Source organism: Cryptomeria japonica, chromosome 10 (assembly GCF_030272615.1).
Source record: "Cryptomeria japonica chromosome 10, Sugi_1.0, whole genome shotgun sequence".
Classification (NCBI taxonomy): Eukaryota; Viridiplantae; Streptophyta; class Pinopsida; order Cupressales; family Cupressaceae; genus Cryptomeria; species Cryptomeria japonica.
This window is the reverse complement of record NC_081414.1, coordinates 778,369,119-778,396,740: the sequence shown is the minus strand read 5'-3', so window position 1 is coordinate 778,396,740 and position 27,622 is coordinate 778,369,119.

Genomic DNA, 27,622 nt, shown 5'->3' with positions numbered 1-27,622 from the left:
ATTCACTTTAAAATCCTTATAGGTTTATGATAACTTTGTATGCAGAAGAGAGATTAAAGAGAAGGAAACTTTCAGGACAACATATGACAAGGTTTGATTAGCCTTCTACACTTCAAACTTATCCAAAGTTCTGGAAGGTATATCTTTGTGAATTGAATTCACACTTTAAAAAGATAAATCCACAGCAAACCAATCTAAAAACCAGTGGATCTTATCACCTTAAAATCAACTAAAACAAAGAAATGAAAATTGTATTCATGTTCAATATTGACCTACAAGATATGTAATAGACAACCTTGAGCTATACCAGTGCCTTATCTAAGGTCACAGAGTCATTGAAGTTCAAACAATACTTCCACAATCAAATATCTCTACATATCCTATCAGTTTGGCTTCTGCAGATCCCTATACATGTCTGACACACATAAGAATTTATTCATATCAAACTAAACCGTGTTCATTAAAATTCAAAATATCCCACAAAGAATTTACTGGTAGAAATGATTCCTGCGTAATTAATTCCCCTCTTGAAGAGAAAAGCTAAGAAGCGTATCTACTGAAAGTTGCCTTACAACCCTTATTCAAAAGGAATAACCCTAGATTACTCAGAATGAAATAGTAAACAATTGCAAACATACTTGAAGACAATACAAAGTTTAAACTCAAAACCAATGGTTTGTGTATTAATATTTCTTCTGAAAGTATTACAAAAACATTTGAATATTCTCCATCAAAACTCAAAAAAAGGTTCAGATAAATTTCTGCAGTGTTTTCTTACAATTCCTTACGATATTCTTTTTTTACTAGTCTTGCTATCCATTTATAACAATATGGATCCACACATACCTTTGGACTTTCCTAGGAGAGTTTGTTACAATCATTACTTCTGAAGAAGAAGTTACAAAACCTTTTACAAATGCGGTTACAAGTCTCTTTCAATATTTGCGGCTTCTTCCTCTAGTTGTTCTATTGCTACATTTTCTAACTGCTCCACATCAAGCACTCCATATTTCCTTGTCCATTCCTAATACACATCATCAGTAGGCCATGAGAAGTTAATCACTCTTGCTTTTGTCTTGGCTAATCTTTTCCAATAATTCCTCATTTTATTGACCTCTAAATTCAGGAAACCATAATGAGATTTGATTTTCTCAATCTCCTCAATTGCTTTGACAAATATGGAGGCATCCTCTGATTTAACAATTCCTTTTATTCTTAGTGACAATTTGGCTTCTAATTCCTTAAGCCATATTTGTTTGTCCTTTAATTGGGTTGGGCTAACAAAACCTCCTGGGAGTAACTGAAAAAATTGATCAATGTACTCTTTCTTGTACAAGTTGATCTTTCTATCTGCATTATCCATTCCTTCTGCCAACTTTACTAAATCCTTTATCATATCATTGGTAGATTTAATAATGGGGTCAGCCCCTGCCTCATCATAGGACACACAAATCAGTTCTATATCCTACTCTCTAGGTCTCCATTTATTAAAAACAGGCATTAAAATAGCCTTGTCCCCATTTAACTCATTCCACATTTCCAAAATATTACTCATGTTATTATACATTAGTGAAGACCCTATAGTGTCAACAAAACTTAAAATTGTATCCCTTACTCTCTCTTCATATTTCTTTACATATAGGGCCTGAGCCTGTTTTAAATTCTCCAACTCATGGGGAGTGATCTCAATGAACTGAGAACTAGAAGGTGTTGGAGATGGTGGGAATTCAATAATGGGGCTGGTAGGTGGAGGTCTTGTAGGAGAAGAGGAGATCATCAATGTTGAGGACTCGCCTTGATGGTATTGTCCTGCCAACTTGCTTTGTAACTTGGTGATGATGTTATCTTTACCCCTTACCTCTTCCTTGGCACTGTTGTAAGCTTTCATAATTGTCTCTAATTTAAGATGGAGATCTGCCTTTTCCTTAGCCTCTCTTTCTGCTACTGCAACACTAAACTTTGCAGTCTCTAGCATAGTGCTAGCAACTTCCACTACCCTAGTGCTCTGCACTATTTTCACTATCATTCCTCCAAGGTAACTTGACCTCGGGGTGTCCTTAGTCCTCTTATTTTCATCTCTTTTAAGAGACCACATGACAAATGTAGCATTATCTTTGCTAAAAGTGACTCCCTCTATAGGTTTGGTCTCTTTTATTACTGCCTCTAAAACCAAGGCATCTACTATGTCCCATTCGGGGAGAATGAGTACCCCAGCCTGTGCTACCATGTCTCTTCCCTGCTCGGGAGTGATGGTCTTAAACTCATCAACCATTTATTGCTTTATCTCTTCCTCCACCACAGCTGGATCCTTGTGGGGCTTCTCACCTTTCTTCTTTTCACACCTAGCATTAAATTTATCACTATTTTGCTTCCACACAAATTGCATGAAAGCTCCTGATGTGACAAAGTTATTATCAGCCAAGAAATCCTCACTGAATTGCTTGATCTTAGGATCCCACTCCTGGCCTTTGAACTCATTATTAGTGATGTTCATCTCAGCAGTAAGGGGCTCTTCTGGCATTCCCTCTTCCACTTCATCATATGTGTATGCTATCTCTCCAAGATTGCCTAACTGTAATAGTTGCTCAGTTGCTGCCTGTTCATCAAATTTTACTTCCTTTCCCACGCTTTGTTTCTTTGGGCTATCTTGAATCTCAATGACATCTTGTATCTTCCTCTTCCATTTTGAGGTAGAAGGCTCCCCTGTTGTTGGCATCAACACACTATAGTTGGACTTCTTATGTAACATGTAATCACCAGGAGGGATTGCTTTGGCAGATGCAGACCTATTTAGAACTAATGTTGCTTTCTTAGGGTTGTTCTTAATTACAACCTCCCTCTTTTCTTTCAATGTTTGCATCACATCCTCAAAACAAAGAATTAAGAAATTTATCTTCTCTTCAAAGGGGTGAAAGCTAGACAAAGGGTCATAGCTAGTGTCAAATTGGCGCACAAAGTTTAAATCCTTCTTGTAGGCCACCCACTTTTCCTTTCATAGCTCTTTCTCATCTAAATCAAACTCATTCCTAATGAGGTCTTCAGGAAACTGGAACTAGTGGGGTCTACCTCTGCATATTTCCCTCTTTCTGAACATGTCGTTGAAGAAATCTTTAGGGTCAATACACTGAGATACTGCAGTTGATAAGTGGTACGGTTGAAGGAAATCTTCAAAATACTTACAACCTCCTTTAATTATTACAAATTGATGTGCTATGGTAACTATAGGGAAAATGGTCCCTTTACCTCTGCCTATTAGCTCTGCCTCTTGCACACTACCAATTTGCTTGAGGATCTCTGCAGTTCCCACTTTAAGAGGGACCTTATAGGGAACCAAAAATGGAGTGCCTTTGAAACCATATACTCTGAAAACTATGGAGATAGGGTATAAGTAGATATCACCCCAATTGTGGACAATTTTAACATTTTCAGCAAACTCTTTTGGCTTAATGAATTCCAAAAGAACCTTAGGGACTCTTGGATTCTCTGAACAGATAAGAGTCCTAATCTTAGATGCAAAACACTTATCAAACTTTAAGAAGCTAGAATCTTCTTTGTCCCATGATAACACTATACTCCATAATTGGACTGGCATCTTCTCTCCATCTTCCTCTTTCACAATATCCATTCCACTTGCAAAATAGTCACCACCTTTGAATAAAAATAGATGCATGAGGAGGGAGTACCATCAAAAAGGTCTATCCACTTTACCATTCTTTATTCCTATCAAGCCTTCATGAATGGCATCAGTGATATAGGAAGCATAATCAAAAGTCACTGCCAAAGAGGGATTCAAGATTTGAGCACTCATTAACATGTAATGAGTTGGCATATTTGCCTCAGCATCTTCTCCTAAAATTTGGCAGAGTGACCAGTATAATCCTTTGGCCCTAAGGGTGAACAGATTTAAAGAGAAATGCTCCTCAGTGTTGGGTCCTACAATAGTTAATCTACCTATCTTTATAAATAATTCTTTAAGAGACCCATTTCTAAGGTGGTTCCTCTGCACACTGTAAACCTGAGCTAGTGATTTAAAATTAATAGGCTCTAAAAAATTAGTAAATTCACTAAGCCCAAAAACATTTCTTAACTACTCATTATTTATTTCAATGAGGGTTTTCCCACTTATATCCTTAACACACCTTGTGATTGGGTCATAGTTGTGTGCAATTTGAGTTAGGAGATCCACATCCATGAATACTCCAGGGACCACCAACCTACCTACGTCCAACTCCCAGATACTGTTCATTGGGGTTGGATAGTTTCTCATATCAAATCCAATCTTAAATAATCCCAACTGACACAACCCAACTTGAGGGTCTCTTAGGCAATTGCCCTTGTCATACAATCCTTCTCCTATTTTTAGGTGAGGAGCTCTTGGCACTAATTCCTTTACCTTTTCTACCATATTAGTTGACAATGTCAATTGTTCTAGGAAATCATCACAGATAACCCTCTTCTGGTAATTGACCTTTCCTCAGAATTCTCTTTTAGGTGCCATCTTAAAAAACTATGAAAGCAATTTAATTACTAGCCCCAACTATTCTGTAATAAATCAAAACCTCAATTAAAACACACTATCAAGTAATTACCAAGCAAGAGTACAAGAGATCTTGTTTTTGGCTTGAAGAAATCCACTCTGCAACTGAAGAAATTTTCTTTGCAACTGAAGAAATTTGCTCTGCAACTGCTTCTCTATAACAATTTTTCAAAATGATGCCTTCATTCAATTGATGCGAGATCATATATAGTAGTCGGGCTCTTAACTGCGACATTGATACTGCATGCTTCGGCTGTCCTTTCAAAATTGAATTCATAGAAGAATTCAAAAATTTCACTCCAACGGGTCACAACATGCCTGTATATTTTCTTTTCACTCTTTCGCCATTTCACAGAGCATAACATCCTAGCAATTTCACCAAATGAAATCATGCCAGCCATCTGATCAGATGAGACTTGATCGGTCTTTACACTATTTTAACGTCTTTGCCTTTGCATCAGGCCCTACCTCTTTTTCGCCATTTCATGAGCTTTATCCCTCGAGCATTTTCCTTTCACAAAGCTATGCCAAGTGTTAGATGGAACTCTAATTGCCTGGCCTTTAACTCCTATCGGGACTATCAGCTTTTTCACTAACTACGCCTCAACTTGATGACTAACTATTTTCGCTATTTCACAAGGGTTAATCTACTTACACCTTCGGGCCATGAAATATCAAGAAGCCTTGGATCAACCTTAAGATTACCATCTTTTAAGTGAGACCTTTATCTGAACACTGTTTACCCCACTTATTCACCAGTTAACAAATGCCACGTAGCACTCGGCCATTAGCCCTAGAAAACTCTTCGGGTTTAGTTCAGAGTCAACCACGTGTCTTACTTCCTGCATAACCACCGGTTACACCTTGGCGGGCCCTTAATCACCTTTTGAAACTACATGTCAATTGACACATCACCATCAAGCTTTAGAAGAAGTAACAGCTGTCATTCCATGTCATGCTAGGAAGAACCTCCCTTCCTCTTTCACCATTTCGCAGGCCTTAATCCTCAGTTGATTTGCAGTCATGAAGCAACAAGAACCCCTTGATCAAAATAGAGTTGATCCTCTTTTATCTTTATGCTTTATCTGTTCTTCGGGCCCACTAACTCTTTCACCATTTCGTAGACCTTAAAACACTAGCACCTTACCTTCACAAATTCATGTGAACTGTTAGATCATATCAAACTTGCCTGATGCTTAACAACCTACTTGAATCCGATGGACGTGCATCGTTTGACTCAGCTTTATCCACCTGGTGTCTAGTCATTCCCGAACTGACATGTCAACTTTTTATTCATTGAAAGAAAACATCGGGATCCACCTCATCCTTGCCACCTGTATCTACCAGGTCACTTCTTATCCCACAACATGAGTCATCTTCTTGGACCCACCCATTAGTCCTTAAATCCAATTCGCTGACCACTTTGATTTTCAGCCACACGTCATTATCTTACTTGCCATCTCAACCAGCTGGACTGCTTGCTTGGAATGCCATGTCATTTCGTTGTTTCTCGAAAGCTATCTTTCAAGCATCTTTCTTTTGTGAAACTACGCTATCCATTAGATCTTGAGAACTTGCGCATCTGTTATGCCTCTTATGAACCTCTTTTTCTTGGGCCCAAAAACCCTTTTGTTGTTTTGTAGAGCATAACATTTGAGCATCTATCAGCCATGAAATAACACGAGCCGTCGATTTCTTTTAAACTTGATTGCCTTTTAGCCGTGGAAAAGTCATCACCGCTGGGTCCCACCAAACCTTTTCACCATTTTGCAAAAGGTAATTTACTCACTCATTTCGGTTGCGAATCAATGCCAGCCATTAGATTTAAAATGAGATGGAGTCTCGTTAATCTAGATCCAATGCACATAGTCGAACATGCTTTTTCCTTTCGCTATTTCACATTGGTTAACACACCCGCAACTTCACCTAACGAAATAGAGAAAGTCATAGATTCATCTGAAAGTTGCGCGACACTTACTGGACCCAATAATATTAGAAGGACAAAGGCATAAGGCGTAAATTTTTATAATTATTTAATGACCGCCTAGGCAAGTAACAAGGGGGGGACACTTCACACGACCCCAATACCCATTACTTAGGTGAATAAAGTAACATAGGAATAGAAACCAGTTAGACATTTGAGGGATTAAAACTAAAAACCCTTAACCCTTAAAGACCTAACACAGATTTGATGCAAATAATAGCATATCTAACTTAAAGTTTCAAAAAACCTATCCAATCACGGGAAAAGAAAACCCATTTCTTAAACACTGATAACAACGACTTTGATTGGGGATGGTTGATCACAAGAAACTCAGGAAACTCAGGAGAAACAGACCAAAACATAGACCCAAACAAAAACAACAAGAAGCAAACAAAAAATATATACAAACAAAGGACCTACGGTGCATGGACTTCAAGAGAAATAATGTTTCAGGAATTGTCCATGCACTAGAAATTCCTGTACTTCATCATTCATATTTTTCATAAAATAAGAATCCTTTCCATTTAAATCATAGACCACAAAAGGGCCAATCCATAATGATTCAAATTTCTTGTGTTTTCCTTTGTCCTGTCCTCTTGCATTCCACTGAAGAACAATATCATCAATTTGTCCTTAATGATGTCCTTTTATCAAAAAGGTACTTGGACTGCAGTTGGATCTTTAGATTTCTCTTATGAGCTAGAGCTCTGATCTCTTCCACTTCTACTATCTGAATCATTCGGTTTTCCATAGGTTCAGATAGCTCCATGTCTTTAGCTTGCAAGAATTTATAAATTGGAAGAAGATTGTTTACTGGTAGTCTAGTTTGTGTACCATAAACTAGTTCAAAAGGTGACATTCCAATGGCCTTCTTGACTGTTACTCTGTTAGCCCACAAGGCTAATTTCAACTTTTGATCCCAAGACCTCTTGTTCTCTTCTAGGATTTTCTTGATGATGTTCAAGAGGCTTTTATTACTAGATTTAGCTTGTCCATTTCCCTGAAGATGATAGGGTGAAGAGTAAGACATGATTATTCCATGACTGGTACAAAATCCAACAAACTCTTCTGACCTGAAACTCATGGTATTGTCCATTACTAATTTTGCAGGTATTCCAAATCTAGTTATAACATTATCCATCAGGAAGTCAATGACAAGTTTACTCATAGCTCTTCTTGTGGGAATATCTTCAATCCATTTAGTAAAATAATCAGTGGCTACTATGATCCATCTATGACCTCTTCCTGATCTATCAACAATCTCTCCAACAAAATCAATGCCCCATTGGACAAAAGGGGCTTCCACTATGACTAGATTTAGGGGTAAAGATCCTTCATACTTCAATTTGGATGAAATTTTTTGACATGGGTCACATTTCCCAATATGTTCATGAGCATACTTGAATAAGGTAAGCCAATAGTACCCAGCCTGGATTATCTTACTAGTAGTTGTCTTAGCAGAGTAATGGCCTCCACATACTCCATCATGCATTTCAATCAACACCCTTTTAGCCTGGAATTCATCCAAACACATTAGCAGTTCTCCATCTCTTTTTCTCCAAAATAGATCACCTTGAATGAGAACATATTTTTGTCACTTGAGTTTTAGAGTTCTTCTCTAATTATGTCTCATTCCTTCTGAAAATGTAGCATCTCTTAAAAATCGGACTATCTCTGAATACCAAGGTTGCCTTTCAATACTAGTGATTGAAGTACTTTTGATTTCAACATTATGTATCTCAACATTCAGAAGATTAGATTCAGTCATGAGCTTGGCCAGAGCTAAGCCTCTCACCAATTTGGTGATCTTTATTTCCAAGTCAAATTCTTGGATTTTATTAATCCATCTACACCTTTTTCCTATAACCTCAGATTGGGATAAAATATCCTTGACTGCAGCATGTGGGACATAAGAAGTGATTTTTGCATTCACAAGGTATGGCCTGAACACCTTAACAAATTTAACTAAAGCATAAGCCTGTTTCTCCATGGTTTCATACTTTAATTCTACTACTTGCAAAGACTTGCTATAGAAAGCTATGGGATGTTCATATCCCTCATTATCTTTTTGTAACAACACTGCAGCTAGTGTATGGTAGGAAACAAAAGAGAATAGAGAAAAGGGCTTACTGTAATCAGGAGATTTCAGCACTGGTTCTTCCTGAATGGCCTTTTTAATTTCAGCAAAAGCCTTTGAGGCTTCTTGATCCCAACTAAACTTGGTATCCCTTTTGAGCAACTTGACAATGGGTTTCACTATATATGCAAAGTTTGCAATGAATCTTCTAACAAAATTTACTTTGCCTAAAAAGGACTGAATACCTTTAACATTCTTCAGTTTAGGCACTTTGTTTATTGTTTCAATTCTTTCAAGGTCTATTCTTACCCCTTCCTGGGAAACAATATGCCCCAATAATTTTCCTTCGATGACCCCAAAATGACACTTCTTGGGATTTAATAACACACCAAATTCCAAAGCCTTATTGAACACCTTTTCCAAATGTCCATAGTGGTCATCGGCCTTTTTAGAGAAGCAAGTTAGATCATCTTGATAAATGACCATGATGATATTGATGAATTCTTTGAAGGCTACATCCATAGCTCTCTGAAATGTAGCTCCAGCATTTTTTTATCCAAATGGCATTCTTACATAGACATATCTTCTCCATGGAGTAGTGAAAGCAGTTTTGAACTATTCAGATTCTCTCACTAACACTTGATTGTATCCTGAAAAACCATCCATCATGGACAAAAGATCACAACCCAATACTCTCTACAACATAGCTTCCATATTGGGGGAAGAGTAATTGTCTTTTAAAGAAGCAACATTCAAATTTCTAAAATCCACACACAATCTAATGTCCCCATTTTTCTTTCTTACTAGGACCAAATTGGAGACCCATGAAGAATGTCTTATAGGTTTGATAATCCCCTCTTCTCTTAACTTAGTCAATTCTTGTTGCATCTTAGTTTCTAACAAGGGATTAATAGGTCTCTTCTTCTATCTAAAAGGCTTAACATCTAGAAGTAAAGGAAATTCATGCTGAAAAAGGTCTTGTCTATACGCCTTTAGGTCTTCATAAGACCAAGCAAAAACATGTTTATATCTTTTCAATAAATTAAAAAGACTAGTTCTGACATGAGGGGGTAATTTCTTCCCAATGTATACTAACTTAGGGGATGATTCAACCCGAGGTTTACCTCCTCCAATTCTTCTAACTTGGTGGTAGACTACTGATGTAAGTGACTGTCATTGTAACTGAACATTCTCTCTAGCTCTACCAACCCTTTAGGTATCTCATTTGTTTCTAGCTAGACCAAGTCGTTTCCAAACACTATTTCCTTATTGTCAACCACCTGCACCAATGCATTGCAATTAATCTTCTATCCATCATAATCATCAACACATTGAATGAACCTAAGAATATCTTCATTATCGACAAAAACTTGCCAATTATACACATTATCAGGGATGACAGGCCTAGATTTTATTTCCACAGTGGAGATGTCGGTTAGTGTTGCATCATCATTTTTCAATGCAACATTAGCTAGAAAGTCTACCATAATATTATTTGATCTCTCTCTCCAATTAATAGAAAATGCACTAAAATGCTCAATGACATCCCAAACTGCATGTTTATATCTCTTTAATCTATCATTTTTGGATGCATATTTGGATCTTACCTAAGAGACAACCAATTTTGAATCCCCTAAAACTATCAACAGCTAGATTCCATGCCTTTTTAAAACCTCAAGCCCCAATAACAGGGATTCATACTCTGTAATATTATTTGTGCACTAGAAAGCCAATAAGAAAGAATACTTAAAAGTTATACCTGATGGGGATACAAAAAGAACCCCTACTCCAAATCCTTCTTTGGAGAAAGCTCCATCAAAATACATCTACCATAAACCATGCTATTGTGATTCTAATTCGACCACAATGGGGTTAGTATTCTTCAACTGGGGTAAAAAATTTTGTAGTCTGAAATGATCAAGATCCACATCGATCATACAATTGAGCATACTAGGATCTACATTTCAATTACCCTAGGACCATGTGGTTCTCTATACAACTTCACCTAATTCACATTGATTGGGATGGTAGCATAAGACAAATCCAATTGGACATTTCATCCAACTACTAATGCCCACTGCCTGGACAACAACATACCATAATGGGGTTTAGTGCCAATAACAATAACTTCCATTTTGTAAGTTGCCTTAGGGAATGCTGCTATTTTTACTTCAACATCTCTCATTGTACCTATCACAGGTACTTCCCTGTTATCCATAGCATAGAATTTTCCATCTACAGTAGTTACTAACAGTCCTAGTTCTTTCATAACACCTTAGGGCATTACATTAGCAGCAGCCCCTGAATGTATCATACATTTTTTTATCAGCTAGTTATTCACTAACAAAGTAACATAAAAAGGATATACCTATGAAGGCTCTTGAGTAATAGTGGTTCCAACATAAACCTCTGGGGTTTGGAGTTCCTGATCCTTTCCATTTTTAACTAAACCAATGGGTAGGACTGTGTCACTGTCAGATATATTAGAAAAAAAAGACAAGGTTGCATCCCTATGTTCTTTTATTTCAGTAATTCTATTAATGGGACAGTAACTTTCATTTGTGTAAGAGCTTGAGCCATGTCAAATGTGGAACTACTGCTTAATTTAGTATTAGCTCTAACTCTTTCTGCCTTAAGCTGACTTGCCCTTTTTGTTGTGGTAGCTCCTTGTATATCATTGGTACCTTTATCATCTGTACTCTTGGGTACATCTTTAACCTGTTCCTTCTTTTCTTGACCAATTTTAGGGAAAGAAGTAGCACCACTTGTTGCCCCCTTTTGAGTAACCTCTTTTATGAACATAGAGCCAGGTTCACCCTGATCGGTGTCCTTCTTGGTACTCCTTAAGTTGTAATTGTGCTTTGCTTTAGCAATAGTAGCTTTGGTGAGATTTTTAACTTCTTCCTCACTAGGCCTTCTAAGATGAACTTCTTCATCTTCAATTGTTACCACATTCAAAGTAGGATGCCAGCCCAATGTTAGTTGTCCTTGAACAAACCTTTCATTATCCAACACATCACTACATTCACTTTGTACAGATTCCTCATCACTCTCTATAATGGTTTCAAACATGTTAATGTCAGGCTCAGCTTCTTGTCTCATGGACTCTTCAAGGGCTTGAGCTAGTACACACTGATGAGGAGAATGTGGCCCATCACAAGCAATACACCAAGGAGTGTTTTCTATATTATGGACATTTCTCCCTTTTAAGGGATTTGGGGTATCTTGACTCTGAGCAATTTTAGGCTTCTCATTTTGGGGTTTGCCATACATCCAATTGGAATTATAAGGCATGTCATGCAGTCTAGGATGTCTATCTTGCCAGTTATAATGAGGCTTGTCATTTTTGTTTACCTTGGCAGTCAGATCCTTCATAGTAATAACCAACTTTTCTATCTTGTCTTCCTCCTTAATAGCTTTGCTAGGTTGTTGTTTTGTTTCCTGCCATAACCTACCATCTGTTCTCCTTCCCAACTTCCCAGATGCTTTTCTATTGCTTTTCACATTAATGGCAATTCTAAATACATCCCTTAGGTTATGTGGATTTTTATCCCTTAAGATATAGGTCATTTTAGAATCAAATGCATTATAATAGGTGTTCAGACACATGTTATCATCTAACCTCATCACCTGATATAATCTATGCATGGCCTTTTGAAATCTAGCATTGAAATCGGTGATCATTTCATTATCAGATTTTGTAATGTTATTAAATTCATTGAGCATGAATCTCACATTCATTTTGTCATCGTATTGTTCTTGAAAATAATTTTTAATGTCCTCCCATGACCCAATGCTATTAACTGGAAGGCCTCTGTACCAATCTCTTGCATCATCAACCAGGGACTGAACAAACAATTTCATTATGACATCTTCATCCACTATCTCAAAATCATTTATTAGGTCACCAAAAGATTTTAAATGTTCCTTAACACTAATTGCATTATTTCCAGTAAACTTATCGAGTCAGTCCCTTAGCTCAATAGGAACATGGTTGGGATATCCTGGCATCCCATCAAAAAAAAATTGTCTATACTATTCCAAATTTATAGGTCTCCTTTGAAAAGGGTTAGCAACATTATTATTTTCCATGTTCATTCTGACTTTTCGAATTGGGGACTGAGATATTTGGCTATGCTGATTGTGAATAGGGATTTGACTCACTGATGTTGTTTTAGCAGGCACAATAGGCTGAATTATAATTGGGGGAAGGGAAATTTGCTGAGGATCAAGCTTACTAAGATCTTCTAATGGAAAAGTGATAGGGGGAGCTTTTAGGTAACTAATTTTTCTTTTAACTTCCTAATTAGCTACTTCCAACTCAACTTTTTCTAGCTCCATTTGTAGATCCTCCTTTTCCTTCCTCATTCTTTCCATCTCTCTCTCATGTGATAATAGCCTATGAGAAATTTCTTTTGTATTTCCAGATCCAGTTCCATCATCCACCCATTTCTGCTTCCCTTTATCAACATTATTCCTAGGAGACTGTGAATCACTAAGCACTTCCCTGTTTGGTTGGACTACTGACCTATATGCTGGCTTGGCCTTAGGGATTAGAATTTCTTTGATCACAGGGCCTTCCTCATCACTCTTTTCTTTTTCCTTAGCCAACACTTCAAGATCATCTATCTGTCTAAGAAGCCTATCTCTCTCCATTAGTTTCGCTTTGACTTCCTTTTCCTTATTTGCTTCCTTTTGGGCTCTTAAGGAGATTAAGTGGTGAACCCTCCTATTTAAATCTTCTATTTCTTATCACACTTTATCTTTATCAAGGAAATTCTCCTCAGAGTCAGATATATTGACTTGATCTATATCAATCAAGCTAATATTTCCATCAATTGTTCTAGGAATAGAATGTCTGATCGCATTTGAACTAATCCTATCTCTCGCAGACACACTAACATGATATATATCTTGATTTAAAGCATGAGCATTATCTATATTTCCAACGAATATAGAATGGAAACCTAATACATCATGTTCAAATTCTCTGGAAGAAGAATTAGACTTTGCATAAATAGGTCGATTAGGTATCTTACCGATATTGTTATTTTTTTGCACCCAAGCAATGTTTGATGGTTCATGAAGCATTGATCTCTTCTGACCTCTTCATGATTGTTCAGGCAAACCTTCTTGCAAAGTTTCATGAGGATGCTTCTTCATGAATGATCTAGTGTTTTTTCCTCCTTGCATTATGCTTGTCTTCCTTTTAAAATTTTATGTATTTCACAAGGACTGGTTCCAAAATAACAGAGTCAACACCCACAAGACTATGGGAAATATGAAAACAAGTTTCTAATAAAACGTTAAAAAACTTCAAACCAAATCATATATAAAAAAAAAATAGAGGGAACTTCCAAATACAGACTTCTAGACACCACTGCTACATTCACTGAAGCACAAATCTATTCCACAAACACACAATCATTTTTCCTTATAAATCTAAGCACAAATCTGCGGCTGGATCCTTATTGTGACCCTCCCTAGTAGAGTCACCACTTTTGTTGTTCTCAAAATATGATTCACTTTAAAATCCTTATAGTGATATGATAACTCTGTATGTAGAAGAGAGTTTAAAGAGAAGGAAACTTTCAGGAAAACATATGACAAGGTTTGATTAACCTTCTACAGTACAAACTTATCCAAAGTTTAGGTGGGTATACCTTTGTGAACTGAATTCACACTTTAAAAAGATAAATCCACAACAAACCAGTCCAAAAACTAGTGGATCTTATCACCTTAAAATCAACTAAAACAAAGAAATGAAACTTGTATGCATATTCAGTATTGACCTACAAGATATGTAATAGACAACATTGAACTATACCAGTTGCTTATCCAAGGTCACAGAGTCATCTAAGTTCAAACAATACTTCCACAATCAAATATCTCTACATATCCCATCAGTTTGGCTTCTGCAGATCCCTATACATGCCTGACACCCATAAGAATTTATTCATACCAAACTAAACTGTGTTCATCAAAATTCAAAATATCCCACAAAGAATTTATTGGTAGAAATGATTCCTGAGTATTTAATTCCCCTCCTGAAGAGAAAAGCTAAGAAGCATATCTATTGAAAGTTTCCTTACAACCCATATTCAAAAGGAATAACCCTAGATAACTCAGAATGAAACAGTAAACATTTCCAAACATACTTGAAGACAACACAAAGTTCAAACTCAAAACCAATGGTTTGTGTATTAATATTTCTTCTGAAAGTATTACAAAAACATTTGAATATTCTCCATCAAAACTCAAAAAAAGGCTCAAATAAATTTCTGCAGCATTTTCTTACAATTCCTTGTGATCCTCTTTTTTTCTAGTCCTGGTATCCATTTATAACAATATGGATGCACACATAGCTTCAGACTTTCCTAGGAGAGTTTGTTACAATCATTACTTCTTAAGAAGAAGTTACAAAACCTTTTACAAATGTGGTTACAAGTCTCTTTCAACATTTGCGGCTTCCTCCTCTTGTTGTTCTGTTGCAATATTTTTTCACTCCTCCACATCAAGCACTACATATTTCCTTGTCCATTCCTGATACACCTCATCAACAAGCCATGAGAAGTTAATCACTCTTGCTTTTGTCTTGGCTAATCTTTTCCAAGAATTCCTCATTTTATTGACCTCTGAATTCAGGAAACCATAATGAGATTTGATTTTCTCAATCTCCTCAATCACTTTGACAAATATGGAGGCATCCTCTAATTTAACAATTCTTTTTATTCTTAGTGGCAATTTGGCTTCTAATTCCTTAAGCCATATTTGTTTGTCCTTTAATTGGGTTGGGCTAACAAAACCTCCTGGGAGTAACTCAAAAACTTGATCAGCGTACTCTTTCTTATACAAGTTGATCTTTCTATCTACATTATCCACTCCTCCCAAATTTACTAAATCCTTTGTCATATCATTGGTAGATTTAATAATGGGGTTAGCCCTTGCCTCATAATAGGATACACAAATCAGTTCTATATCCTGCTCTCTAGGTCTCCATTTATCAAAAATAGGCATTAAAGCAACCTTGACCCCATTTAACTCATTCCACATTTCCAAAATCTTACTCAAGTTATTATACATTAGTGAAGACCCTATAGTGTCAGCAAAACTTAAAATTGTAGCCCTTACTCTCTCTTCATATTTCTTTGCATAAAAGGCGTGAGCCTGTTTTAAATTCTCCAACTCATGGGGATTGATCTCAATCAACTAAGAACTAGAAGGTGCTGGAGATGGTGGGAATTAAATAATGGGGCTCGTAGGTGGAGGTCTTGCAGGAGAAGAGGAGATCATCAATGTTGAGGACTCACCTTGATGGTATTGTCCTACCAATTGGCTTTGTAACTTGGTGATGATGCTATCTTCCTTGGCACTGTTGTAAGCTTTCAGAATTGTCTCCAACTTAAGTTGGAGATCTGCCTTTTCCTAAGCCTCTCTTTCTGCTACTGCAACACTAAACTTTGCAATCTCTAGCATAGTGCTAGCAGCTTCCACTACCCCAGTGCTCTGCATTATTTTCACTATCATTCCTCCAAGGTAAGTTGACCCCGGGGTGTCCTTATTCTGCTTATTTTCATCTCTTTTAAGAGACCAGATGACTAGTGCAACATTATCTTTGCTGAAAGTGACTCCCTCCATAGTTTTGGTCTCTTTTATTACTGCCTCTAAAACCAAGGCATCTACTATGTCCCATTTGGGGAGAATGAGTACCCCAGCCTATGCTACCATGTCTCTTCCCTGCTCTAGAGTGATGGTCTTAAACTCATCAACCATTTCTTGCTTTATCTCTTCCTCCACCATAGCTGGATCCTTGTGGGGATGCTCAGCTTTCCTCTTTTCATACCTAGCATTAAGTTTATCAATATTCTGCTTCCACACAAATTGCATGAAAGCTCTTGATGTGACAAAGTTATTATCAGTGAAGAAATCTTGACTGGGTTGCTTGATCTCAGGATCCCACACTTGGCCTTTAAACTCATTAATAGTGATGTTCATCTCAGCAGTAAGGGGCTCTTCTAGAATTCCCTCTTCAACTTCATCATATGTGTATGCTATCTCTCCAAGACTGCCTAACTATAATAGTTGCTCAGCTACTGCCTGTTTATCTCCTATACGAATAGGGGATTGAGATGGGGAATACAAGGGTTCATCATATTGTACTTCCTTTCCCACTCTTTTTTTCTTTCGGCTATCTTGAATGTCAATGACATCCTGTATCTTCCTCTTCCCTTTTGAGGTAGAAGGCTCCCCTGTTGTTGGCATCAACACACTGTGGTTGGACTTCTTATGTAACATGTAATCACTAGGAGGGATTGCTCTAGCAAATGTAGACCTTTTTAGAACTAATCCTGCTTTCTCAGGGTTGTTCTTAATTACAACCTTCCTCTTTTCTTTCGATGTTTTCATCACATCCTCAAAACAAAGAATTAAGAATTTTATCTTCTCTTCAAAGGGGTGAAAGCTAGACAAAGGGTCGTAGCTAGTGTCAAATTGGTGCACAAAGTCTAAAGCCTTCTTGTAGGCCACACCCACTTTTCCTTTCTCAGCTCTTGCTCATCTAAATCAAGCTCATTCCTAATGAGGTCTTTAGGAAACTGGAACTGGTGGGGTCTACCTCTACATATTGCCCTATTTTTGAACATGTCATTGAAGAAATCTTCAGGGTTAGCACACAAGGATACTGCAGTTGATAAGTGGTATGTTTGAAGGAAATCTTCAAAATACTTACAACCTCCTTTAATTATTACAAATTGATGTGCTATGGTAACTATAGGGAAAATGGTCCCTTTACCTCTATCTGTTAGCTCTACCTCTTGCACACTACCAGTTTGCCTAAGGATCTCTACAATTCCCACATTAAGAGGGACCTGATAGGGATACAAAAATGGAGTGCCTTTGAAACCATATACTCTGAAAACTGTGGAGACAGGGTATAAGTAGATATCACCCCAATTGTGGACAATTTTAACATTCTTAGCAAACTCTTTTGGCCTAATGAATTCCAAAAGAACATTAGGGACTCTTGGATTCTCTGAACAGATAAGAGTCCTAATTTTAGATGCAAAACACTTATCAAACTTTAAGAAGCTAGCATCTTCTCTATCCCATGACAACACTGTACTCCATAACTACACTGGCATCTTCTCTCCATCTTTCTCTTTCACAATATCCATTCCACTTGCAAAATAGTCATCACCTTTGAATAAAAATAGATGCATGAGGAGGGAGTACCATCCAAAAGTTCTATCCACTTTCCCATTCTTTATTCCTATCAAGCCTTCATGGATGGCATCAATGATATAGGAAGCATAATCAAAAGTCATTGCCAAAGAGGGATTCCAGATTTGAGCAATCATTAACATGTAAAGAGTTGGCATATTTGCCTAAGCATCTTCTCCTAAAATTTGGGAGAGTAACCAGTATAATCTTTTGGCCCTAAGGGTGAATAGATTTAAAGAGAAAGACTCCTTAGTGTTGGGTCCTACAACAGCTAATCTGCCTATCTTTAAAAAGAATTCTTTAAGAGGCCCATTTCTAAGGTGGTTCCTATGGACACTGTAAACTTGAGCTAGTGATTTAAAATTAATAGGCTCTAAAAAATTAGTAAATTCACTAAGCCCAAAAACATTCCTAAACTCCTCATTATTTATTTCAATGAGGGTTTTCTCACTTATATCCTTAACACACCTTGTGATTGGGTCATAGTTGTGTATAATATGAGTTAGGAGATCCACATCCATGAATACTCCAGGGACCACCAACTTGCCTACGTCCAACTCCCACATACTGCTCATTGGGGCTGGAGAGTTTCTCATACCAAATCCAATCTTAAATAATCCTAACCCAGAAAACCCAACTTGAGGGTCTCTTAGCCAGTTGCCCTTGTCATACAATCCTTCTCCTATTTTTAGGTGAGGAGCTCTTGGCACTAATTCCTTTACCTTTACTGCCACATTAGTTGACAATGTCAACTGTTCTAGGAAATCATCACAGATAGCCCTCTCTTGGTAATTAACCTTTCCTGAGAATTCTCTTTGAGGTGCCATCTTAAAAAACTATGCAAGAAATTTAATTACTAGCCCCAACTATTCTATAATAAATCAAAACCTCAATTAAAACACATTGTTAATTAATTGCCAAGAAAGAGTACAACATAACCTGTTTTTGGCTTGAATAAATCCACTTTGCAACTGAAGAAATTTGCTCTACAACTGCTTCTCTATAACAATTTTTTAAAATGATGCCTTCATTCAACTCATGCAAGATCATATATGGTAGTTGGGCTCTTAACTGCAACATTGATACCGCATGCTTCAGTTGTCCTTTCAGAATTGAATTCATAGAAGAATTCAAAAATTTCACTCTAACGCGTCACAACATGCCTCTATATTTTGTTTTTGCTCTTTCACCATTTCGCAGAGCATAACATCCTAGAAATCTAGCCAAATGAAATCATGCCAGCCGTCCGATCAGATGAGACTTGATTGGTCTTTACATTGTTTTAATCTCTTTGCATTTGCATCAGGCCCTACCTCTTTTTTGCCATTTCGTGAGCTTTATCCCCTGAGCATTCTCCTTTCACGAAGCTAGGCCAAGCGTTTGATGGAACTCTAACCGCCTGACCTTTAACTCTTATCAGGACTATCAACTTTTTCACTAACCACGCCTCATCTTGATGGCTAATGGTTTTTTTCTATTTCACGGGGGTTAATCCACTTACACCTTCAGGCCATGAAACAATGAGAAGTGTTCGATCAACCTTGAGATGACCATCTTTTAAGCGAGACCTTTATCCGGACATTGTCTACCCCACTTATTCACTGGTTAACAAGTGCCATGTGGCACTTGGCCTTTAGCCCTTGAAAACTCTTTGGGTTTAGTTCAGAGTCAACCATGTGTCTTACTTCCTACATACCATTGATTACACCTTAGCGGGCCCTTAATCACCTTTTGAAACTACATGTCAATCGACACATCACCATCAAGCTTTACAAGAAGTAACAGTTGTCATTCCACGCCATGCTGGGAAGAACCTCTCTTCCTCTTTCACCATTTCGCAGGCCTTAATCCTCGTTTGATTTGCAGCCACAAAGCAATGAGAATCCTTTGATCAAAATAGAGTTGATCCTCTTTTATCTTTATGCTTTATCTGTTCTTCGGGCCCACTAGCTCTTTTGCCATTTCGTAGACTTTAAAACACTAGCACCTTACCTTCACAAATTCATGTGAACTGTTAGATCATATCAAACTTGTTCGATGCTTAACAACCTGCATGAATCCGATGGACATGCATCATTTGACTCAGCTTTATCCACCTGGTGTCTAGTCATTCCCGAACTAACATGTCAACTTTTTATTCACTAAAAGAAAACATCAGGATCCACCTCATCCTTACCACCTGTATCTACCAGGTCACTTCTTATCCCGTGGCATGACTCATCTTCTTGGACCCACCCATTAGTCCTTAAATCCAATTCACTGACCACTTTGATTTTCGGCCACGTGTCATTATCTTACTTGCCATCTCAACCAACTGGACTGCTTGCTTGGAACACCGTGTCATTTCGCTATTTCATGAAAGCTATCTTTCGAGCATCTTTCTTTCGCAAAACTACGCTAGCCATTAGATCTTGAGAACCTGCGCATCTGTTATGCCTCTTATGAACCTCTTTTGCCCGGGCCCAAAAAACCTTTCGTTGTTTCACAGAGCATAACATGTGAGCATCTATCAGCTGCGAAACAATGCGAGCCGTCGATTTCTTTTAAACTTGATTGCCTTTTAGCCATTGAAAAGTCTTCACCATCGGGTCCCACCAAACCTTTTCGCCATTTCGTGAAAGGTAATTTACTCGCTCATTTTGGCTACGAATCAACGCCAGCCGTTAGATTTAAAGTGAGATGGAGTCTCATTAAGCTAGATCCAATGCACATAGTCAAACATGCTTTTACCTTTCTCTATTTTGCATAGCTTAATACACCCGCAACTTCGCCTATTGAAATAGCAAAATTTGTAGATTCATCTGAAAGTTGCGCGACACTTACTGGACCTGACAACATTAAAAGGACAAAGGCATAAGGCATAGATTTTTACAATTATTTAATGATCGCCTAGGCAAGTAACGAGGGGGGGACACTTCACACGACCCCAAGACCCATTACTTAAGTGAATAAAGTAATGTAGGAATAGAAACCAGAGGGTTTTGATCAGACATTTGAGCGATTAAAACTAAAAACCCTTAACCCTTAAAGACCTAACATAGATTTGAAGCAAATAATAGCATATCTGACTCAAAATTTCAAAAAACCTAGCCAATCATGGGAAAAGAAAACCCATTTCTTAAACACTGATAACAGAGTCACCTTAAAAAACCCACACTAATGCAAAAGATCAAAAGATTTCCTAGAAAAAAATTACAATATAACATAAGGATGGTGATAGACTATCAAAAAGAAGAATGATCTCCTTATCCTTAACTACTCCCAAAATATTAATTATCATATAGAAAAATATATAAAAAAAAATTTAACATCTAAAATATAATGTTGTTATTCTTTTCCTCTGTCAATTTTGTTCCATCAAATCTTTAATCTAATAATCTTTTAAAAATAGTGAACCTTACTAACATTAGAAATGAGGCGGATGTTGATTTTAAATTTTAAAATAAATAGTGGTGAGTATGATCAATGATGCTAAGGTTCTATTCATATTGTGTAACAAGGCACAATAGGCTAGGGATAGGAAAGATTGACTTGCTACTCTTCAATTTCATATGGTAGTTTAATATATATTGTGGACTTTTTAAGACCATACATCTTAATATATATTGTATTAAATGTCTCTTTGTGGGACAATGTGCCCACCATCCATCCTCTCTTTTATACATGACAATACATTTCTTTTCATTGACCAAAGGTGGAAAAAAATACTTCACCGAAAGGATATCTTATCCGATTCTCATTGAATTAGAAGTGAGAAAAAAAAAAAAAAAATTTGTTGAAATGTAATCTTCACAATTCTGACATCACAAGTGCAAACAATCTAGTGAGGAGGACAAATTTGAATAGTGTTATGAGGATTAGAGCCATCCAATCTAGGAGGCATAATATGAGACTCTTTCTGAACCAATGCTAAGGGCTATTATTATTTGAAGCTTCTCTTAAATCCTCAAATTTTGTTGTCACATAAGAGAAATGTTAAGCAAAACTGGGCAAAGCAGATTCAAAGTCTTAGAATGAGGTTGATATATATATATATATATATATATATGGATGGTAATATTCGAAAGGACATATGAAGGCCATGGTAGAAGATAATATTTACTTCACACCAAGTTAATTTATGGAGGTAGATGCCATGGATGTAAAGTGGGGAGTGTAAAGGATTCTTTCGATTCATGAAGAACATTAAGGAGAAAAGATTAGTTATATCAAGGAAAAATAAAGAAAAAGGGAAGTGATAAAGAAGGGAGGAAGAAAATAGGGAGCAAAGTAAGGAAATAAAGAGGGAGATCTAATTCATTTTGGTATGTAACCTCTACTACACTTTTTCTTATCGAATGATTTTGTAATATTTTGAGAAGACTACAAAGCATGAAGTAATGCTCATAAGGCATGAAGGAGATATGTAAAGCACAAAACATACATATGAATACATGCAAGGCATGAATCATACATGTATTTAACCATGAAGTAATACATAAATACACATAAGGTACAAGAATATATGAAAAAGGTTCTCATGGAGTGGACATGCTGAAGACACATCGATCATGAAGCATACAAGAGAGGTATTCATGGAATAGACATCTAAAAACATCTCATTCATGAAGTAACAAAATGCTAAAGAAAATTATCAAGTAATAAAAAAAATTACAAGGATGAGGCATATTCATAACTTTTGTAGTCCCACCATGGATATCAAAATTAGAAGCAACTCATATGGTTAGTGTACATACATGACAAGATAGGAGTTCATTATACCCAACTTATGGTGTTGTTGTTCGTGTTGGCTCTGTTGGACCCTACAATTAAGATTTAATATACATTATTCAATAAGATTAATTGTACAACATAATAAAATATTGAAAAGTGTGTTATCTTATTGAGCTTCGCTTGGTTTCAAGAATAGTGTAATATTCTCTACTTAATACGGCAAACCACGTAAAGGTGGAAGCTCATTTGTGCCCCCCCCCTAACATCACTCTTAATTCCCTATTAACATCTAACATTCATTCATTAATATCCAATATCATTCATTAACAGATAACATTGATTAACATTAATTAACACACAACATTCATCCATATTAATTAACACATATCATTCATAACCATTCATTAGCACATAATTACATTCATTAACACATAAAAAATCAATCATTATCAAACAAGGTAGATTACAATGATTTCATTTTTTGTTTTTAATTTGAAGCTATGAAAAGACTAAGTGGAACATCATTTTCTTCATCATTCCCCCCCTCTTCAGTTGTTCCACCCTCTACTCATGATCTCGATGTATGCCTATTCCTATACTAAGGACGAGGACACTGAAGTGAAAGGGAGTCCTCGACAATAACAAAGAAATGGGTTAAATTCAAAACATTTTTTTATTATTGTTACAAGTATTTCATTAATTTAGAGAACATAACTATTGCGCTCTTTACCTGATGGGGCGAGATTATTTTGCCTAGCCTCAACCTCAACATGTTGAACACCCTCTAGATCATCTGGAGTTGAAATACTAAATGCTACATTAATGCTGAACACCAATTGTAATTATATTTATTTAAAGGAATAACAGTGATCCTCTTTACCTGATTGGGGAACATCACATTCCTGATGTTGTGTACCTGGATCATGCCTCACTTGGTCACCACCGAATACATGCTCTAAAATATTAACAAAAAGGATTACATTAATTACTACTCTAATTAAAAATTAAGATGTTTGATTGTATTAATAATTACATAAATAAATTTGAATAGAAAATGAATACCTCCACTACTGAGATGCACATCCAGACCTTCATGTGCAGGTGGTGTTTCACAATTAGTAGGCTGCATTCCAATGTCATGCACATTGTTATCATTGCTTGCTTATTTTAAATAAATATAGTCACTTTATGTTGGAACTCAACATCAATTAGATTTTTTTTTTTTTTTTTTAAAAATAACTATACCTGGTAAACTTTCTAATGTGACCGGTGACATTGGCACGACATGCCCTCCAGCTCCATGTGAATTCTTTTGACCTAGAGATATGAACCAGTGAGGCTACAAACGGGGGACCTCATCCCCACAATGACCCAGCGAAGGCACAAGGCCTTGCAAGCATAGTGGCCCAGTAGGGATTCGAACCTTGGTGGCCGCTTCACCAACGAAGTGTTTTAACCGCGACACTACATGTTCGAAGACAACATAAATTAGATTATTGGTAAAGTATTCAATTTGAAATAATTTTCATTTAGCTTATTTACCTATGTGACGGATGCACCTGAATCTTGTGTTTGCCTACTCAATTCTCATAGCTGATCAGCCACGACTGTATAGCCTTGCTAGTAGGCAATTCTCTTGTCATCTTCTATGGGCGTTCTATTGAATTCAGAGCCCTACATTTTTTATTGGTATCATGAATTTTGCTTGCATTGTTTAATAAAAAAAAAAATCGTTTGCAATTTATAAATATTTTCATGTGATATTTCATTTACAGATACTTCCAATTAGTGTGGCAAGTTTCATATAACCATCAAAGCCGAGTTTGTGTTGCCCGTGCTTTTCTTGTCTTTACTTGGTTTCCTTTGATGTGTCACTCAGTCTATGAAAAGTTTGAAATATGTTAGATTATATAAATATAAAGAGTAATTAATTAGTACATAATTACATTCTTAATAGTATTTCGTACCTTGTTTTGGCATCTGGTGGTGTATTTCTTTTTTTCTTTTCAATTCTCTCCTTCGCATCCAAAACCAGGTCCTTCCACTCCCTCTCTGGAATCATGGGGGAATGCTTGTACTTTAGGTTCTTCTCTAAATGGGTCCTATATTGGCCCCACACATACTTTAGATATGTGCCAGCTTTTTCAAGGAGTTTGGTTTTGTCAAAGGTGTCATTTCCAAACCACTCAACCATATGGTTTGTCAATTAATCTGTTAAACTTTTTTCTTTGGTCATTCCACCTTTTAAAGAAAAAACAAACCTGTTAGATTTAGAAATGAACTGGAGCTACATTTATTATAGCTCAAAAAATAGATCAAATGAAAACTATTCTAGCAATGATATGAAATCAAAATAGTGGATTAGGGTTAGTTCACATATGATGTACCACCTTTTACATATGGTGGGCCCAAATATCATTTCCTAAAAAAAAAATCATGGTATCATTAGTCCAAAATGAGTGACCAAAAAGTAAATTACAATTAGACTATATATAATGATAATTTTAAAGTACCTGGAACCTTCTATATCTTTAAGGGAATCATTTCTTTGTCGCTTACCACCAATGTGGCTTGCAACATTCCCGTACTAGCAATACGAGAAGATCTAGGAAATGATGGTATGTTATCAGCAATAGTTACCTCTGGCCCATCCTCATGTGCATCTCCTATAGCAGAAAATGAATCCACTATGAAATGCCCCCAAGAAAGAATGCTTGAAGGGAAATAAGCACATAACAAAAGATAGAGAAAAAGAGGAATCTACCAACAGTGGGTGGGCCAATATGACATGCAGTGGAGGATGTCTGCATGCTACATGTTGTCGACATTGCAGTCGGCAATACAGGTGGGGCTAATCTCTGATGAGGTGCCGATGATATTTGCATAGGAACATTGATAGCACCTAAAGAATAATACATTAAATATATAAAACATTAAATATATAAAAAGTGCAATAATTGTAAACAAGGATGAACCTTTATTATGAACATTGATAGTATCAAGTATGATGTATTTTGGGTACTCAAGGTGATAATCCAAGCAAGTGATAAGCCAATAAAATTGTCTTCAACTAAACTACCTACAATACCCTGATCATGGCCAATAGTTTCATGAGGATGCATAAATTGTTGTAAAAACAACACGTACATATTTTAGTTATTGACATAAAAGAGAATAAAATATAAACCATTATTAAACTTTTGTTATAATTAAAGCTTTCATTACTACTTACTTGCAAGTTTTGTGTTGTTCACATCAATACTTGAACCCTATCTTGTTTCTCATCAGTTTGAGGCTCCACGGATGCCAAAGCAACAATCTCTCTACTAATTTTTCTAAGAAATTTATTTATCAATTCCATTGGGTTTGTGGAATTTCTAGGGTCATCATCACTTAATCCCATTGAGTCTATATCCCTAGAGGTGCTCAGGTACTGCAACTCCCTTTCCTTTTCCCCAAACATCTGTCTGTGACAAGTATATCATTAACAATTACAAAATTAGTCTAAAACACTCAAAAGAAGAACATATTAATGTAATAGTTTTCTTTTATCTAATTTTTACAATTACAATCAGGTTTACTTGCTTGGTAGAAGTGTCATGACCTACATCCCTATCTGTGCTATGTGATGGATCCATGTTGCCCTGTGACAAATTTTTTTTTTTTAAATGTTAGCAAAATTAAACCAATAGACTTAGCAAAAAACTTCATAATAAAATGGTATATTGGAGTCATTGATTGTAGGCTGGTTAATTTAAATGGTATATAGTACATACCACCCCCATGACAATAATTTTGTTTGTATCTATATGATTCAAATTATAACTGATTACAAGCTCTTCCCCTGCACTTATTGATTTTATTGCACATATGAATATATGATTTCCCTCATGTGCCTCAAATATGCAATTGGGTTATTTATTAGTTGACCCAGGTCGCATACTATTTATAAAACCTACAATATTCCCTATTATTTTTGGCCTTCCATCAATGTATACAACCACTCATTTACTTTTACCATTATCTTTCTGTTGTATATAATTTTCTGCTAGTGCATACCTACGCATACTTTTTTTATATCAAACAATCTATATCTAATTATTGTAATTGTAACAAGGTCCGAAAAGCTCCATAAATTCAGCAGCTTTGTTGTAACATACCTTTATGTCATCCATGGAAAATAGGCCCAAACCATGTAACAACAAAGGTGCTATGTGATATATCCTATCATTAACACAAAATTGGTGTTTATTGGAGGAAGTTCCTTGGGTACCCATTTTTCTTGTAGATGTTTGTACCTCAAGGGAACCTCAATGTCTCCTTTGGTCTCATCATCGTAAGAACATGACCCCCCTTAAGCAAGGAAAATTTCATGCGTTTATTGAATTTTCTTCTAATCTATTGACCTCTAGTTGATCTCCCTATTGTAGGCCTACAACATTTCTCACTTTCATTTTCTATTCATACATTTTCCTCACTTGAGGAAGACACATCTGACAAATACCTATTTGGTGATGCCTGCACTCAATCATATTAGAGAGTTAGTTGGTAATGAGAGATGTATTTTGCAAATGAAGGTAATGTTGATGAAGAAGTTGGCCCTAAAGTTGATGTTGATATTAAAATTTGAATAAGTCCAACTAGGGCCTCAAGTGTTGATAACTGTATTAGATTCACTGCTAATGTCAAGGTTTGAAAAACTGAGAAAGTTTGTTTTTCAAATAATTTTTTAAAAATAAACTATTTCTATAGGGTGTATTGACTAGTTATACCTATCAATCCATGACACTGTGCAAGATCCTCATCAAACAGGTTCAGGTTCCTGCACATGTAATTCAATTATCTTATGTGAGCTAAAAATTACATAGTGCACATTGTAATTTTTTTAATTTCTTACCTTTACTCTATGTAGACTATGCAAGATACTCAACTAAAGGGTTGACGATGTCTATAGTCAATGACCTATTCCCACCAAGGGTGACAGCATCACATTGGGAGTATACATGAAATCTGTTAGGATTCCAACAGATATTGAGAGGGGGGGGGGTGAATCAGTATCTAACCGGTTATAAGATTTTCTTAACTTAAAACA